Source organism: Castor canadensis, chromosome 14 (genome assembly GCF_047511655.1).
Source record: "Castor canadensis chromosome 14, mCasCan1.hap1v2, whole genome shotgun sequence".
In the NCBI taxonomy this organism is placed as follows: domain Eukaryota; kingdom Metazoa; phylum Chordata; class Mammalia; order Rodentia; family Castoridae; genus Castor; species Castor canadensis.
In genome coordinates, this window is record NC_133399.1 from 98,987,026 (window position 1) to 99,003,632 (window position 16,607).

General features: G+C 42.3%; 1 protein-coding gene across 8 annotated transcripts in view; it reads right to left on the reverse strand.

Moving 5' to 3' along the window:
* Csgalnact1 (chondroitin sulfate N-acetylgalactosaminyltransferase 1) overlaps positions 1 to 16,607 on the reverse strand; it is a 310,215-nt gene that overhangs the window by 66,596 nt on the left and 227,012 nt on the right. The gene's annotated exons all lie outside the window — the stretch shown is intronic.

Sequence of the window (16,607 nt, forward strand, 5' to 3'; positions counted from 1 at the left end):
TTTCTGCTCCCAGCTTAGAAAATGACCAATTGTCTGTGTGGACTAATTACCACACAGGCTAGTTGCCTCCACAGGCCATCTGTTGTCTTGATGTCCCCAAAATATCTCTAACTTCTGGGATTGGAGGATAAGAGCCAGCAACATTCAGAAGGCAGTCCCCGATCAATGGCCCTGCTCATCCTTCTGACTTTCCAGCCTCTCTTGAAATAGCACACAAAATGCTACTAATTGAGGCATTCTAAATATATGGCATAGAGTACAGCCCGGGCCCCAGATGGAGGGCGGCACAGGACTGGCTGTGGCAGCTCACACTGGTTTTTGCAAACCAACTGCGAAACATATTTTTGGGAAAGAAGGGAATAGGAAGAGACAGGCTGCAAACATAAAAAGAAAAAGGTGCTGTTGACAGTAGGGTCTTTTTTGAAGGGCAGGAAGAAGAAGTGTTTTGTTCTCTTTTCTCTTGCCATTTAAAATTCCTATTCATCTCATGGGCATACTGGGAAGCTAAAAACAAAGCATAGTAAGATACCACGAGGAAAGGGACTCTGACAGTGAGCACAACAGCTGCTGGTGCTGTCAGTGTGCTGTTGAGGGGCTACAGGGACACGACAGCAATTCCTGCAGAGCTAACTGGTAAACCCACTCAGCTTAGCCCTCATCTGAGCTGCACGCCCGGAAGGAAGGCAGAAATGGAGCGCGGGGCATAAGGGAGCTTCCCTCGAGCTTATAGACTGATGATCACCTTATAAGACACCTTATCCTTGTGGGCTACCTCCTCCATTCTTGAGACTGGCTGAGACTGAGCGATGATCTGCAATTTTCTTCCCTTTTGGATAGCCCAGATGGAGTGGGCAGTGAGGAGGCTACTGGACACGACCCCTCAAATCCTGTATCTGTTCCAACTACCCAACTATGTCATGTTTAGAGAGTAAAACACTATTTTCTTTCTAGTCCTATCAATATAATGCAAACATTTTCATATCTTATAACAAAGTATAAAAAGAATAGGTTTTCAAAGAAGATTGTCTGGAAAACACAGAATCACCCAATTCTAAGACAAAAGAAAAAACCTATACGTTTTGATAGTATATTCATCCTCTTGATCATTTTTTCTTTACATATGTTATAAACTCTATAATTATCTTCATAATTAAACTCATAATAAGACTTTGCCCCATGTTACTTAGTACTTATTGAATAAATGACTTTTGGTTGCAGTATCTCTCTACACAGATACTGCATAATTTTACCAGTCTCCCGTGTGAGCCCTCTGGGTTGTTTCTAATTCTGGGTGAGCATATTCTCAGTATAAATATTCATGGAAATTTCTGAGAATAAGCTTTCAGGAATGAAAATACTGGGGAAAGTTATGAACATTTCAAAGGCTCTTGATACAAATTACCTTATAGAATGGTTGTACCAATTTATATTCCCATTACCAAGTGTAAGTTTTCATTTCACCTACCCTTACCAAGCCCATATGCTGTCATTTTTTAAAATGGTGGAAATTTAGTATTTAGCTTTTGTTTTAATTTTTATAGGCTTCTCACGTATGAAAAGTTGGACACTTTCTCATGTGCATATTAGACACCTGTATCTCTTCTTTTGTGATCTTTTGTATGTTCTGTTCATTTGAACAAAATACAAAAAAGAGAAAAGACTCATTTATCTTTTATATTTATCTACATTGGAATTTAAGCAGGAATTTTTTTTATTATACTCACATGCATGTTTAACCAAACAAAGTGAGGTCTTTTTATATTTCACTCTTAGCCTTTCTGTGTTGCTCATTAATTTGCCAAGGACAGGACTGATTCCAAATACTTTTGGTATATAATTGTAGGATACTAAAACATACTTTTACATCCCAGATACTTTATATATGGCCACCCAATCAGCAATTTCTCACAAATTTCAGTCCCAAGTAGTTTGTGGGTAAAGGTTACAGAGATTGATGATTTCATTAAACATGGAGGGAAGGCCAAAGTACACCCTGCACTATTCATTAACTCTACTCATTGACCAGAAACATATTCATAATTCAAGGAGATTCAACCATGAACTTGAAAATGAATACTGTGTTTACACTAGAGTCTTACAGGATCTTTGGTAACTGGTGACAATCTTTCAGGAAATATCTAGAGATTTATAGGATTTAAGTAACAAAATACTTAAATTTTGTTAAAAATCTCTATGATAACCATGAAGGCTCCTTTTTTCAGAGAATCACATATGCAGTATCAAGAGCACACTGCCCTCATCCTGAGGCCAACTGTCATACTCTCGGGCTATGCCTGGCATGCAGGAGGATTCAGTAGATGGTTGCTGAATAAAGAATTATGCCAGGGTGGTAAACTCTTTTGAGTCTTCAGGTTCAAGCACGGCTCCTGTTCTCCTGGTCCAGATCACATCTGCTGCCTGTTTCCTATTGTCTACACTGAATCCCAAGCCTTTCTCTACTACTGGCCATTGAAATCTGTGCCATCTATTCAGCTGGGCCAGCCTGCCAATTGGTGCCAATTCTTGTCCATGTTGGGCCTAATGCGCCTGTCTGACTTGGGTTTTGCCCTAAAAGCTTTCATGGTAATGGCATGGTCCACTTCAACACCAGCTGGAGGGCCAGCTGTCTTTTTGGTCTTTTAGCTGTCCTATCCTACCAGCCCAGCTCCTGAGCTTCTGTGCCAATAGCCACTGGCCAAGCAACGGCATGCATGCTAGAATATTTTGCCTTCAACTTGTGATAGCATATTGGAAAAATTATTTCCAAATTGGAAATTCTTCTTTATGGTAACCAATTGAGTATGATTAGAAATAATGTGTTTTTACATGTTGAATTAATCGTATAGTAAAAATAAGATTTGGGTCTTCCTTCTTTTAGCCTCTGCCCTGCCTCCCCTGCCCAATGTCTTTCCACATTTGTCTTACAGAGAAGGTTAGGATTTGGCAGTTACATAGTGGGAAAGAGATTGGCTTAAATCTTTTTTGAAAAAGCCATCATACAAGTGATCACTAGCTTCTCCATTAAATACTCCTGAGAAATGTCTATGAAAATCCTAGGATACTGTGGTGAAATCTAAGGAATTACAATCTCCTGAACGTACTTGACACCCTTCCTAATTTGCCATTCATTCAGGTGTCCTTTAGTCACCTCAACTCTAGTTTTTAAAACTTTCAAATTAGTCTCCCTGCTTCTATTCTTTTTTTCCTTTCCTCTGTTTAGAGGACAGAGATTCTATCTTTTAATTAATTAATTTGCTGAGATATAATTCATATACAGCTTACCACTGAAAGTGTGAATACCATTTTTTCAGTCTGTCCACAGTCATGCGATCATCACTACCATCCAATTTTGGAGCATTTCATCTCCTCCAAAAGAAGCTCTATGCCTGCCAACAGCACTCTGCTTCCCACATACCTGCCCACCTGGAGCCCGAGGAGCCATCAGTCTCCTCTCTGTCACTACAGAGTTGCCTATTCTGGACATTTCCTATGAATGAGATTTATGATGGGCGAGCTTTTATGTCTAGTTTTTTCCACTTAGCATAATGCTTTCGAGAGCGATCTGGGTGGTAGCATACATCACACTTCATTTCTTTCTAAGGCTGAATAATTTTCTGTTGGGTGTATATGTCACATTTTGTTTATTAGTCCATTCCCTGATGGGCATTTGGGCTATTTCCTATTAGCTGTTATGAACAATGCTACTAAAAACGTTCAGGTACAAGTTTTGGGGTGAATGTGTATTTTCATTTCTCATGGTTATATACCTAGGAGTAGAATTTCTGGGTCATATAGTTATACTGTGTTTAACTTTTTCTTTCTTTCTTTTTTTTTTTTTTTTTTGCAGTACTGGGATTTGAACTTAAAGCCTTGCATTTCCTAGGCAGGCATTCTACCACCTGAGGCATGACCCAGAGGCATGACCCAGTCCACTTTTGCTTTTAGTTAGTTTCCAGTTCAGTCTTGCGTTTTTACCTGGAGTAGGCCTCAGACTTTTCCTCCTACCTATAACCTTCTGCAGAGCTGGGACCACAGTTAGGTGCCTCCATGCCAGGGTTATTGGTTGAGATGGGGTCTAACTAACTTTTGCTCAGGTTGGCCTCAAGAACAGAAATTCTCCTGATCTCTGCCTCCCAAGTAACTGGGATTACAAGGTATGAGCCACAACATCTGTCCGAAGCAGACAGGCTACGGTTAACATTTTGAAGAACTGACAGACTGTTTTCCAAATCTGCCTCAACTGTTACCCACTCAACTATATCCTCAGAGTGACCCAGCTAGCAAATCTAATATGACATTTAGAATGGCCCATAGTTTGACATGGCCTGTAAAATTAGCACCACTCACACAGCATATAAACCCTTGCTCATCTTGGCCCTGCCTAATTCTTCAGGGTTGTCAACCTGTCATGTACTCTTCTCCCATTCCATCCTATTAGCTCCTACTTAATACTCCAGTGTCATCTGATTACCTGTAGTCATCTGGATATACCAAGCTGTCACACACATCATTTTCCATGTTATTCCTGCTGCCTAAAACGCTCCTAACACCCCTCCAAAACACACACCTTGGCCTGAGCCAACTCATACTCATCTTTCAAGACCATATTCAAAGGTATCCTTCTCTGCAATACCCTTTCTGATCATGCCACCCTACTTACAGCAAATTCTCTCTTTCTTATGCACCATTTGTTCAGTGTATAACCTTGTGCTGTCATTATCCATGTACTTGGGTGTCTGTCCCACTGGGATTTAGGGGTTGGGAGAGGACCGGAGGTACATTGTCTAACTTGTCTACCCCGCCCCCCAGCACTGATAATGCCTAAGGCATGTCTAGTGAATGAACGCTAGAATATCCAAGTCTTTAAAAATATCAAAGCATAAACTTCACTGTATCCTATTATGCATCTCTACCTACATTTAACTAGCTATAAAGTTTCAAGGAACACTTGAGCTAATTACCTTCTCCTGCAATTTAATCTCCCCTGGCTCTCTTCTCTACAGGCACTTTCCTCCCTATAAAAACTTTCAGATGAAGTCACTTCTCAGAATTGTGTTTTCCATACCAGTTGATAAAACAAATGGGAACCTCCAAGGTTGGAAAGGTCTATTTCTTACCTTGATCTATGTTCACAATAAAAACAGGAACCTGAGAGCAGAGGGAAAGCCAGTAGGCCTTAGAGGATGGAGCATCTTTTCTTGGTTTATCCTGATCCCATCTCAGCATCTACAGAGCCTGTAATAGGAACAGTCACCTGGACACAAGGTGACTTCTTCACTCTGGAGAAGAAGCCCTCTCTTATAGTTTGGATGTGGAATGCGTTGAAGGCTTGATCCACAACTGGTGGTACTATTGAGAGGTGGTGGAAACATGAAGAAGTGGGGCCTAGATGGAGGAGGAGGTAGGACACTGAGGGCATGCCCTTGAGGGTATAATGGACCCTGGCCCCTTCCTCACTCTCTCCCCCCTCTCTGCTTCTCTACCACCATTCGGTGAGTAGCTCTGCTCTATCACATGCTCTCTACCATGAAACAGCCCCAGAGACAATGGAGCAAGCAACAATGGACCAAAACCCCTGAAACCATGGGCCAAATGAAACCTTTCCTCCTTTTAAATTGTTTTAGGCATTTTGTCACAGCAACAAAAAGCAGACTCACTACCCTCCACGGATGTCCACTTCTGATAAGCAACCTTCACAGAAATGAATGGAAGGGAAGGAAAGGGCCTCATAGACCCTGTTTCTTGCGTTATAGTCAAAATCATCTCATCACTGCCACCCTCTTCTCAAGGCAAATGAGACAGATTCTGACTTGTGGTACAGGGAAACCTTGGCTGTCACTAACAGTGCCATGTACAATGTCAGGAAGTACAGAAATGTGGTCCTCTACTTACAAATAGGTTATGTTTAAAACTTTACCTGTAAGTCATTAAGAAAGCACTGAAGCAATGTTATCTGCGGTGTGGGGGTCCTCAGATCAGCCCGCAGATACCACTTTAACTCACAGCACTATGTGCCACACTGGGTTTATAAATCCACCCATGTACCTATGAAACCCATCCACTGTTGTAACTTGGGAAGTCAGAGCAACGTCTCACAAGAGGCAGTGAGAGACGGACCATCCCTTCTGCAGGACAGCAGAAGGCTGGGGAGGAAGGAGTGCTAAGTTGCTGGTGAAGAATCCCTCAGGCCTTGGCTGCAGAAGGTGGGAGTGGACACAGGAAAAGGAAGGAAGCAGAGGTGACTGCCTGTAATCAGACCCCAGAAGAAGGAGCATGACAGGATTTGGAAGGAGTGTAAAACCGCCTAAGGTCTTAAAGTCTTAGCTTTATTTCCCAACCAAGCATTTGTATAGTGTGGTGATAATGAGCAGGGGCACAGAGAGTGTGACAGACATTTTAGCCACTAAAGTGACTAAAAGGGGATGGGCATGCAAAGAAAAGATAGATATTTGAGATGGGAAATGATGATTTTTTCTTTCCTGCCCCTACCATACTGACTCCCCAGTCCGCTAACGCAGGTCTTACATCAACACTGGAATGCAGTACGAGAGGTTCCAGGTAGATTAAGGTGACAGAGAGACAGGGACGAAAGATAATGACTCCAAGTTCTTGCAACAAGGAAGACAAGCCTGCCTCTATACTACCAGTCTAAACCTATGTGCCTGTCAATTATAAATTACTAGAATAAGTACAGTCTTACTTTTTGAACACAGCTTTTGAGAGGAGAAATTCAAGTGCCCAACACTTGTTATTTTTGAACCCAAATGAAAGTTAGGAACATGGTACAAGGGTTTTAAGAGACAATGTTTGTTTAAAACACAATGCAATGGTTCCTCTTGACTGTCAACCTGATTGGACTGAGAAGTACTTAGGAAATTAAAAAAGCACACCTCTAGGGGTGTCTGTGAGGGCATTTTCCATCAGGATACACAAGGGAGAAGACCCACCCCGAATATCTGAATGTGGGTGGCACCATCCCACAGGCTGGGGGCCCAAATGATATAAAAGGGGAAAAAGGAGCAAGTCCACATTTGTGCAGGCATTCTCTTCCCCCCAACCCCCACTGCTGGCTTTTATGATGTGAGTGCCTTTGCTTTGCCACACTTTGCTTACCATGATAGACTAAAACCTCTAAAACTGTGAGCTAAATAAATCTTTCCTCATTTTAAGTTGTTTCTGTCAGGTGTTTTGTCACAGAGACTAAAGAGTGTGACTAACACAGAAAATGACATTTCTCTGATCCAGGGCCATAGGACACAAACGATGGGATCTGAGGTTTTTCACCCAAAGTAAATCTACTAATGGATTTCCAGATTTGGGGTGTGATGTCAACATTTCCACACATGAGCAAAAGTCAATGCAATTCGAACTGTTGAACTGCACATGATGGTTAAGACTAGATAATAAACTTGTGAGAAGAGGTTATTGATTTGTAGAACAATGTAAGTCAACAAGGTAATCACAATAGATTTTAAATTATTATTTTAAAAAGGGATTTCAGACTTCTGCTTCTGCCCCAGGATATAACAAGCTGGAAGAACCATCTCTTACAACAAAAAGGAGTCAGATTAACTTCAACTGCAAGACTTTTTTTTTTTTTTTTAACTTGGTGGAGAGCTGAGGTCACAGAGCAAATAGCTAGCCCAAAATCAGAGGTTGAGACATGAGCCCTCCAGTTGTGTGGGAAAAATGCAACTGGTTATTGGTAAGAAATTAACAAAATTATGAAGGCCCAACCATGTTGGCAGGAGAGTGAAACTCTCTTGGGAGTTTCAAAAAAATGGAGAAGTCTGCACACTTTTCTATGCTCTTCTTTCTGGAATCCCATCAGCTGATCACAGAAATGATCAGAAAGAACCTTAAGAAACAGTTCATGCCCTGCAGACCTGGGAAGGGGATAAAGGCCGCATGGAAGGGGCAAGAAACTCCTCTTGGACTCTCTACTATCTCCTTCCCCATGGAACAAAAACCCTGCTGGTAGGCGAAAGGGAACAAACATTCTCACCATTAGAAACTGTGGAGGAAGGGAGGGGCAAAGGAGTCCTCCTGAGATGAGACAGGAGAGCACCCTGAGGCCCAGTGCCATGGTCCCTGCCTGGGACTGAGATTTAATCAGAACATCAGTGACAACCCCACTGCCCTACAAGGTAACAAGTCACAGCAGAAATTGCTGGGAGGGTTTTTGTTTTTTGTTTTTTGTTTTTTTGACAGCAGAATATTGCACAGAAAAAAAACACAAAGACCTTCTCTGAGATACAGAACAAAGGGGAGACCTAAATTGTGGGGCTGAACAGAGTATGCTCAGGCAAAAACCACCTCCACCCTAAACACAAGGTGTTCCTAATGAATTTGAAGCCTGTGGTATAGTAAGGGTAGCCACAGCAACAACAACTCTCAAACCCAGTCCATCTTCTAGCTACAGAGGGTCCCTGACAACTGTGATGTGACTTACTCTTGTTTTCTTTAGCACGGTATGAATGCAGGCCCACACAACCATTCTGCTTTTCACTTTCAGCACAGTTACAACACCTTATTCTAAAATAAACTGTTAAATGAATTTGCCAAATTATAAGCTAATGTAAGTCTTTCCAGCATGTTTAAGATAGGCTGGAATAAGACAGGACTTCAGTAGGACAAATGCATTAAATCATTCTCCACTTCTAATATCTTCAGCTTACGTGGGTTCACTGAGGTGCATCCACAGATGAAAACGTGGAATGCAAAGGCTGCTAGGAAGCCTCTGCCATCGATGAACAGGAAGACCTCATTTTTCCATTACCTCTGCTAGAAGTTCTCAGTAAGACTGGTTAAATTTGAAGGAAGGGCTGTGAAACCAGCTGGAGACATGAGAAGTGCCCTCAGGCACAAGACACTACTTTGGAAAGAAAGAAAGACTTCCAGCCTGAAGACTCAGAGAAGATTGCAGAGGGGAAACGATCAAAACGCTGGACATACAGAGAACCAGGACATCTCCCATGTGGCCATCTGGAGTAGAGGACTGTCAGGGCACACACAAGAAAGAGTGATCATTCACTGGCAGGAGGAGAGGGTGGAAGGGGCAGCGGCAAAGAAGCTGAGAAGGAAGACTGGGATGAGATGGTGGCATCTTCCAGGACTGCTTGCACTGAGCATAAAACCAAAGTGTAAGTACCCTGCTCTTAAGGAACTGACAAGCCACACAGCTCTTTAACTGAAGGCAACAGGGTATTCTGAATTCAGTGTTTTCTCCCGACTCTTCCAAGCCTCTGTCTTTGTCCAGAATGCTGCCATGATTCTTGAAAGAAATCAGTGTCTGAGCAGTTTATACACAGCTTTTCATACTGAAGGCTCCCAGACACTGGCTGTGGTTCGAATGTGCCCTTCAAAATCCATGCTGAAATTTAATTGCTCTTATAACAATATTAAGAGGTGGGACCTTTAAGAAGTGATTTGTGGAACCACAAATGGATTAATGCCATTCTGTCAGGAGTAGTTTCCTGTTACAAAAGATGAGTTGGCTTGGGGATATACCCAAAAGACTGTTACTCCAGAGGCACCTGCACACCCATGTTTATTGCGGCACTATTCACAATAACCAAGTTATGGAAACAGCCAAGATGCCCCAGCACTGACGAATGGATTAAGAAAATGTGGTATCTATACACAATGGAATTTTATGCAGCCATGAAGAAGAACGAAATGTTATCATTCGCTGGTAAATGGATGGAATTGGAGAACATCATTCTGAGTGAGGTTAGCCTGGCTCAAAAAACCAAAAATCGTATGTTCTCCCTCATATGTGGACATTAGATCAAGGGCAAACACAACAAGGGGATTGGACTATGAGCACATGATAAAAGCAACAGCTTATCAGTGAGGATAGGTAAGACACCTAAAAAACTAGCTAGCATTTGTTGCCCTTAACGCAGAGAAACTAAAGCAGATACCTTAAAGCAATTGAGGCCAATAGGAAAAGGGGACCAGGAACTAGAGAAAAGGTTAGATCAAAAAGAATTAACCTAGAAGGTAACACCCACGCACAGGAAATCAATGTGAGTCAATGCCCTGTATAGCTATCCTTATCTCAACCAGCAAAAACCCTTGTTCCTTCCTATTATTGCTTATACTCTCTCTACAACAAAATTGGAAATAAGGGCAAAATAGTTTCTGCTGGGTATTGAGGTGGGGGAGAGGGAGGGGGCGGAGTGGGTGGTAAGGGAGGGGGTGGGGGCAGGGGGGAGAAATGACCCAAGCCTTGTATGCACATATGAATAATAAAAGAAAAATGAAAAAAAAATGGGAATGATAAAAAAAACAAAAAACAAAAGATGAGTTGGACCAGATTTTCTCTCTTTGTCTCACACATGCTAATTAGCCCTTCTACTATGTTCCAATGCATCTCGGAGGCCTTGATGTCATCCATGCTGTCAACATGCTTGTGGACTTCCCAGCCTCCAGAACTGCCAGCCAACTAAACTTAAAGTATTTATAACTATGTAGCCTGTGGTATTCTGTTACAGCAGCAGGAGATGAACTAAGATGACACTGCGTGTTCCTCTCTTGGTGAAGCTAATGAGTTTGTCTTCAGAGTCTTCTTCCTGGACTGCTTTCTCTTTGTTTTCCCCAAGCATCTTGTGTTTTTCTTTCTCTTCTGATCAAAACTTCTTCCCAAGAAAGTTTATACAACTCCCCAGTGTGGAACCTCTCTCAGGGAAGAATGCCTTGAGCGTGTTTGTTTGATGAAGATTTCTCTTCATCATTCCTGAATCAGAAAGGAGCATATTTAGTCAGACACTCTCAGAGCACGAGAGGTAGCAAAGTAAGAGGTTGAATGCTAAGGCTCTAGGATCTTGGTCCTGTCACTCACCAGCTGGGCAACCTCAGGGATGTTACTTAACCTCTTTGAACTTCAGATTCCACAATTGAGGGACAGCTAGTAGGATACAGGCAGTTACAGAAAGATGGCAGATTCCATGTGGCTGGTGGATTCCACGTGACACTGGTGACCCAGGAGCTTCTCCATCTTGGTACTGGGGGACCCCTCAACTTCTGTGCAACATTCACAGGTGGGGGATCCAATTAGGGACAGGGAAAGACCATGTGGGCAGAGGGTGACGGAAGCCCAGGACAACTGAAATGGAAGGTATACCCCATGCCACCTAGGGGAGGGCAAACGGAGGATCTTAAAAGGGAAAATTCCAGAGGAAGTCAGCAGACTACTGATTTCTGGGTGCTCTTCTTGTTGGAGAAGTCCCTTGCTTTACTTTCACTGTCTGTTTCCCAATAAATCTTTACTAAACTCTCACAATTTTCCTGTCTCTTAATTCTTATCTGCAGGAGAAAAAGAGCCTATAGCCCTACATGGTAACATAGTGACTAAATAGAGATAATAGGAACTCTCTTCCCAAATAAAGATATTAAATAAGAATGTGTTTGTGACATGTGGGAAATAAGGCCCAGGGCACACATGTGATCAGCTGGAATCAAACACATTTATTGCCATCACTGACCACTGGATCTCCGGGAAGCTGCAATTGTTTCAGCACAAGGTACTCACAGCAAGGGCCCAAGAGCTGAGCTCACTGCCTCCCAGGAAGGATCTTCTAACTATGATGCACCTAAGAGATACACCATACTGTGCCTGGCTCCCAAGGTCCTCATGAGCATCACACCCTGTGACTCTCAGGTCCTGCTTGCTGGTGATATTGGTTTCTCTCCTAACCTGATACCTTAATCCTATTCTCAAGTCATTCTGTCCAACTCAGGTCCCACCTCCTCCAATCTGACCATCCTGCTGGCATCCACCAGTTCTGAATCCCAATGCACTGCATTGTCTTCCTGGGTAAGGAGGCTATTGGGTCCTTTAGGACTAATACCTGGCTTTGTCCTCCTTTCTTTCTCCCCCAGACAGATGGAGACATTCTGTACACAGAGCAGGTATACAGGTGTACATGTTGATCAATCCTCAGAGTAGGACCCCATCCACAGCCCTAACTGAAGAAACATGGGAGACCAGGTTAGAAACCATGGATCCTCTCCTACAAATACCACTTCCTACCCAGTGTGGATGAGTAGGATAAAGCCTGAGCAACAGCACTGTCACACCATCAGATGCACCACACATGGGAAGTTAGCCTTTGCCTGCCTCCCCAACTCATACAGAGCATGTGTCCTTCCAACTTGTGTAAGTCCCCAGTTCAGGTCCCCATCCTTCATGGGGCCCTCCTGACTACTTCAGCCAAGCCAAGTTCTTCCACCTTGGCAATCCCATAGCATCACAAATTCCTGCTTATAACATGTCTTTTTCCTTTCTTTTTCTCCTTCCTGCCTCCCTCCCTCTTTTCCCTCCCTTTCTTTTTCCTTCCCTTCTTTTTTTGGGGGGGTGGGGCAATGCTGAGGATGGAACCTTCTGCCTTCCACATGTTAAGCAAGTGCTCCATCACTAAGATCCACCCCCAGACCCTCAATACAACATGTTCTTAAATGTGAAACATAAGCCAGGAACAACAGTGACATCTCATGTTTTTAAATATCCCCTGGGAACTAAATTACCTTAAGTAAGGATAATAAAATTGCCAATCACAAAATCATCCTAACAGACTTGCCAGCTTCTCAGACTTAGGACAAAATATTCCATATACAGGTTCCATGTGCTCCAGTCCACTAAAGGTCAACAGAGATGGACCTCCACAAAGGTGTTAGAACTGTATCAGCTTCTAACTCCATCATCCTTTTTCTTTATTGTTCCCTCCTATTCGCTCAACTTTAGAGGTGGGACCAGCCACATAGGTGGCAGAGCCTAGTACATAATGGGCCAGTTATTCAAAAATTATCAGGGATTTCCAAACATTCTGCAACAAGAGAACGTTGATTCTAGCATGGGCTGGGGGTTGGATTCCCGCCCACTGGAAGAAATCCAAGGTTGGACTACTTTCTTTTTCACCATCACCACTGGAAGAATTCATGCTACAAAGTGTAGCCTCAAGTCCCTTATTTGCATTTAAGCATCTTTTCTCCAATTTTGGAAAGAAAAGCATTTCTCCTTCCTTTTAGGAAATTGAAACATCAGCAAACAGATGCAGAAATTTGAGAAAGTTTGTAGGAAAGAGGAGACTGGTGAGGCGAGAGAGAAGCTTGACACCACACAGGCCTGCTTAAAAATTTATGCAAGTTAATGTGGGACTTTAAGAAGGTAGGAGAATTGTGATCCCAGCCCAGCCCCAGGCAAAAAGTGTGAGACCTTATCTGAAAAATAACTAAAGCATAAAAGAGCTGGGGCTGTGGTTCAATTGGGAGAGCATCTGCCTAGCAAGTGTGATATCCTGAGTTCAAACCCCAGCACCATCTAATAAAGGAAGGAGCCACCATGGCCTGACCTCCTCCTATTGGCCCTAACCTCTTAATTCTGTTACAACTGTAGAACCTGTATTTTGGAGGGGAAGAAACTCCAGCCACGGTGTCCTCAAAACCTTTACTTTCTTGCAGATCATAACTTGGTTCCACAGGAGCTGCAGGAGGGTGAGCTGAACAGGCTTGTGGCAGAGAGCAATGCCTTGGAGACAGTGGACACTAATGGCTCCCATATGAATCCCACTGCCAGAGGTTTGGATTTCAGAAGAGGAACAGTTCAGAAAGCTAAACTGTTTTATGGAATGATGTCAAACTTATGTCCAAATGCTCTACTGAAAAACATGAAAGCAAAGGCAAATGATGGTCATTTAGGTTTCAATGCTGGTGTGTGTATCCTGTACTGAAGGAATAACTAAACTCCAAACAGAAAGAGAGGAATTGGAAACAGTCAGCCATCCGAAGGCACAGGACCTGATCACAGCTCCACTCTCCACTTTTACTTCTTTTCCCAGATGGTCATAAAAAATTAATGCTATTATGTAAGACTCCAACAAAAAAAATCAGTGCCAAGAAAACAACCAGGGAAAGGAGGCAAATATTGCTCTCCCTGGGTTTTAGAAACAAATAATTAAATCACATAGTCAATAAATGTCTAATTTGTTAGATAAGCTGTACAGAAGTGCCAAGTCACCATGGCCAAATCAGACCCTGTAAGTAATCTATCCTAATCACTCCTTTTTAGGGAAGGTGACCTGTCCCAGGTTACGCAGGAGAGTGCATGGCAGGGCACTCCTCAGAGAGGGTTGCTTGCCAAAGCTGAGAAGAAAAGGCGTCAAAGCAGTGTTTTGTCTTTGCAGATAAGAGAGTCTGGAGCTGGGGGAGTTGTGAAGGACACGCACATCAAGTTTTGTGTTGACAGAAGAGCAAACTGAGTCTCAAGGAGTTTAAGGGCCTTGGTGCAAATCACACAGTGTCCGATGCTGATGTCATCATGCCATCCGCCTTACCTTTACCTTTATGTTTGACGTAGCTTTATTATTCTTTCTTTGTTTTCCTTGTTTGTGAGACAGTCTTGTTATGTAGCCCAGCCTGACCTAGAACTCTTGATCTCCTGGGATTATAGGTATGTGCCACCAAACCTAGCCTTATTATTATTTCTTTAGGCATAAAGAATTTCCATCTTTATCATACCGATTGGGGCTCAGCAAATGTATGTATTAGGATTCTGTGAGCGTGTGGAATACTTTTGCTTCTAACCTAAAAATTTCCCAGACTTCAGATGAATTATTCCAGACTTTGTAGTAATAAAACTTCACACATAAAACAAGATCATTCTGAGTTTATATTTAGAGATGCAAATAAGTTATTTTAAAGTTCTATCTCACCTTTAAAAAATCCTTATTGCTCACCCTAACTCCTGTAGAAAAGAGTTCTCAGATCAGAACTTTTCCATCCTCTTCTTTGGCCTTAGCTAGGACTAGACTGAAGAATATTGAGACAGGATTAAAAAGGTCCTTAAGTGTAATTCAGTCCAGCAACTTCTGAACCAAGAATCATGGGGTATAACCCTCTGGGAATTCTTTTGTTTATTTTCCTTTTTTGTCTGTACTGGGGTTTGAACTCAGGGCCTCATACTTGGTAGGCAAGCTCTCTATCACTTTAGCCACACTCCTAGCCCTTTTTGCTTTAGTCATTTTTCAGATAGCATTTTGTACTTTTGCCCAGGACCAGTTTTGGATGAGATCCCTTACCTCTGCTTCCTTCAGAGGTAGGATTACAGGCATGAACCACCGTACTCAGCTTGCTCCTTGAGGTCAGGTCTTGCTCTCTTTTTGCCCATGCTGTCCTTGAATGGCCATCCTCCTAGATCCACCTCCCAATTTTCTGGGATTACCTGTGTGTGTTATTGCACTTGGCCAATGATAGAATTCTTGTAGTGACAGGAATCCCACTTGGTTCTGAACTATCAATCTTTTTCTTCCTTATATTGAACTTAATTGTACCACCCTGCAGCTTTCTCTGACTGCACTTTCGATATGCTCTGCTTCCTGTGAATTTAAGATTGCCTTCATAATCTGTTATCACAGATGAAAATTTAAACATTAAATAACCTGTGATGTTTATAACTGTACAATCTGTGCAACTACTTAAAGTGTTTTGTCTGTATTTACTTATCACATGAGAATAGTTGATTAGGCTTTCACCACATTTGGGAGGTGCACATGGATCAATCTGCCTTTACAGTATCAGCTGTACGCTGCACAATGAAAATGACATGGGTAGTTTGAAGACAGTGTCTGTAACAGAAAGTCAGCTACATCTCAGAGCAAATACACACAGGGACAAAAGACTGGTGTCACTGCTGATTAAGAAAGATAGGCCTATGCAATAGGACATTGTAGACAGAGAAGCAGACAGAGATTTCAGAAATGAAGGCAGATTGAAAATAACAAGGGCAAACATTCCAGGCATTGATTTGTAATCAAGTTCTTTTCAACTTGCCTTGGATGTGGTCAGGTCTATGTAACCTTCTCCAGGGCTAGAGGCATTCGGGAATTTTTAAAGTGACATTTAATGATTTTCCCTGGGTAAGGGTCAGCTATTAAGACAATCTATGTGGAACTGCTTCATAAACCGCAAAACACTATAATACGTGATGTTTTATCACCATTATATTTTGAACTCTTATTAGGTACACGACACATGCTTGTTATTACACTGGTGAGTGGCTGAAGGTGCTAGGCATTTTTCATATCTCATACAAAACAAGTGAAAAAAAAAATCCTCACACCAACAGCTTGATCTCATAAATGATTTCTTTACCTGGCTCTAAGGTATATGAAAAACAGTGCTGCATTAAAACTCCATGAATTTATGGTTCACATATAAAGTGGAAAAAAAAATCATAAGTGCCCAAAGAGAACAGGCGTAAGTAGCAGCAGGAGGATTTTTATTGTGACTAAGGACAGTCTGTCTCACCTGTAGACCCAGGAAACAATTTCCTAAAAAGGAGGGGTGGGGTTATGTGGACACGACTATATTTCTGGGCAAGAAATATATTTTCCTCTGAAAGAGGAAAAGGAAGCAGATGTTCTGGAAGGTACCGCTTCTCCCAAATCATTCGTTCAAGTTGGGTGTGGTGGTGTATGTCTGAAATCTCAGTTACTAAGGAGGCGAGGGTAAGAGGATATCAAGTTTGAGGCCAGCCCAGGGCAAAGGTAGCAGTAAGACCTTGTCTCTAAAGTAAAATCTAAAGAAAGATCTAGGGGCAAATGTCA